The sequence below is a fragment of the Hemitrygon akajei genome, chromosome 30 (assembly GCF_048418815.1).
Source record: "Hemitrygon akajei chromosome 30, sHemAka1.3, whole genome shotgun sequence".
NCBI lineage: Eukaryota > Metazoa > Chordata > Chondrichthyes > Myliobatiformes > Dasyatidae > Hemitrygon > Hemitrygon akajei.
In genome coordinates, this window is record NC_133153.1 from 37,405,491 (window position 1) to 37,408,502 (window position 3,012).

Below are 3,012 nucleotides of genomic sequence, written 5' to 3' on the forward strand. Positions count from 1 at the left end.
TTTCTTAGAGCCTTTCATGAACAATGGAACAACATTAACTATCCTCCAGCACCTCATCCATGGCTAAGGACTTTTTAATTACTTCTGCTAGGATCCTTGCAATTGCAGTTTCTGAACTATAGTCCCCTTCAGGGGAACACCTTGTTGGGCTCTGGGAATTTATTCATCCTAATTTGTCTCAAGATAGCAAACACTTTTCTTTTGTAATCTGTAGATGGTCCATGACCTCACTGTTGTTTTGCCTCCGTTCTATTGACTCTGTGTTTGCCTCCTGAGTAAATATGGATGCAAAAAAATCCACTTAAGATCTCCCCACATCTCTTTCAGCTCAACATATATTTGATCATGCTGATCTTCAAGTGGATCAACTTTGTCGCTTTTGCTCTTACTATATCTATAGAAGCTCTTGGGATTCTTTTGCAACCAATTTGTCCCACGTACTGACAGTCACAATTGTTTACTTGTGCAGATCACTGGATTATGATTAGCACATGAATTCTGTCCACTCCTATCTTCTCCAATGCGAGAGTTCTGAAAGCAATTATAGTACTGCTGCCACCCCAGAAGAGACAAAGAAGGAATCGAGCCTGGGGCCTTCTGTATTGCTCAGTTGTGCTGTGTTTATCTGGGGAGCTCATTAATGCTTTCTTCTGAAGTAATTTGTGAGATGGGTTCCCTCATGGCATCCAGATATATACTGCCTGAACACTGTTGGTTGGGTGGAGTGGATAAGCCTCTGTGTCACATGACAGCAACTGGCGTCGCTGACACACCCCTAGACTATGATAAATACTTAATTTGGAAAACAACATTATTCATAAATGCGACGCGCTGAGATAGCTGAATTACATTTATTTCAGAGTGACTATAAATACCATCAAAAAATTAAACAGTACATATTGTTTTAAATTTATTTTATAGGATTAATATTTTTAATTCAGTTGCAAGGAGATGTAGGTCAGCTTTGCTCATATAATTCAGTTGAATGTGCTATTGTTGATTGCCTGGAAACAAGGCACACAAGAGTGTACTCAATCTTACCAACCGTCTTTCAATCATAAAGTACCAGTTTAAGACAACTCAGTACTAAATTGCATTGAATCAATTTTGTAATGTTTATTTGTTATTCCTGTTGTCAGATCTGTAACCCCCTGCAGAGAATGTTCTGATTCTAAAGCATAAAAACAAAGTTAAAATTTTCAATTTGCATATCTCAGTCTCCTTCATTCCAAATTGGCATAATATGGACAATTATTTATTTAATCCATGCCAAACTAAATTTCCCAAGATGCATTGCTTCATGTGGAACTGAGCCACATTAATCAGGAATCTCACAGGTCAGAATAACAGCTGTATTTGCTATGCTTTACTAGACCGCTGCCTTCTGAAATGGGGAACGCTCGTCTCAGCCAGGTTCCCACAACTCGTCACTGTACGTTGACTCCAGCTAGATAAGACCTGTGTAAATTGAGCCTCAGCAGAAGAGAGGATTGGGCTCAGATGCTCACACATCCTCCCTATCAGAGGGCCTGTCGGCCTTCAGTGTCAGACTCTCTCATACGTAGCACAGATACTGGAGGAGAGGAGATTCTATTGAACCCTGGACGAGCCCACAGCACTACTGAGGGGTGAGGAGGGAGATGAATAAGAGAATAAAACACATGAACTCAACGAAACTGATGTATTCATGGTGAACTGCTCTGTGTATGTGAGTGTAAATAACTTCAAAACCACTATCAGAATCAGAATCAGGTTGAACACTAGACACTTGAATACTACAGCACAGTACAGGCCCTTCAGCCCTCGATGTTGTGCCGACCCATATATTCCTTAAAAAAAGTACTAAACCCGTACTACCCCGTAATCCTCTATTTTTCTTTCATCCATGTGCCTTTCCAAGAGGATCTTAAATACCTCTAATGTTTTAGCCTCCACCACAATCCCTGGCAAGTCATTCCAGGCACCCACAACCCGCTGTGTAAAAAACTTACCTCTGATGTCTCCCCTAAACTTCCCTCCCTTAGCTTTGTACATATGCCCTCTGGTGTTCGCTATTCGTGCCCTGGGAAACAGGTACTGGCTATCCACCCTACCTATGCTTCTCATAATCTTGTAGACCTCTATCAAGTCCCCTCCCATCCTTCTATGCTCCCAAGAGAAAAGTCCCAGCTCTGCTAACCTTGCCTCATAAGACTTGTTTGCCAATCCAGGCAACATCCTGGTAAATCTCCTCTGCACCCTCTCCATAGCTTCCACATCCTTCCTATTATGAGGTGACCAGAACTGAACACAATACTCTAAGTGTGGTCTCACCAGATCACCGGCATATGTCGTGAAATTTGTTACCTTTCCTGCAGGAGTACAAATCAATACATAATAATAGAAAAAATGTGAATTACTTAAGTATATGTGTACATTAAGTAATTAAATTAAATCAGTAGCACACATACAGAAATTAAAAAGAGGTGAGGTAGTGTTCATGGGTTCAATGACCATCCAGAAATCAGAATGGCAGAGGGGAAGAAACTGCTCCTGAATCATTGACTGTGTGCCTTCAGGCTTCTGTTCCTCCTTCCTGATGGTACATGAGAAGAGGGCATGTCCTGGGTGACGGGGGCCCTTAATGATGGATGTCACTCATTGAAGATGGCCTTGATACTACGAAGGTTAGTGCCCATGATGTAGCTGACTAAGTTTACAACTCTCTTCAGCTTATTGCAGTGGTAATGCCCATATTAAAACCTTTTTTAATGTCAAATTCATGCTGTACATGAAATTATTTATTCATAGTTGTTATATTTATTATTATTATATTAATTACATACATATAATATTTTAATAAAATAACAGAACAATTTCAATATACACTCAGTAGTCCCTTTATTAGGTACCTCCTGTAAGTAGCCACTGAGTGTACATTCGTGATCCTCTGCTGTGTAGCCCATCCACTTCATGATTCGAAATGTTGTGCATTCAGAGATGCTCTTCTGCACGCCATTGTTTAATACGTGG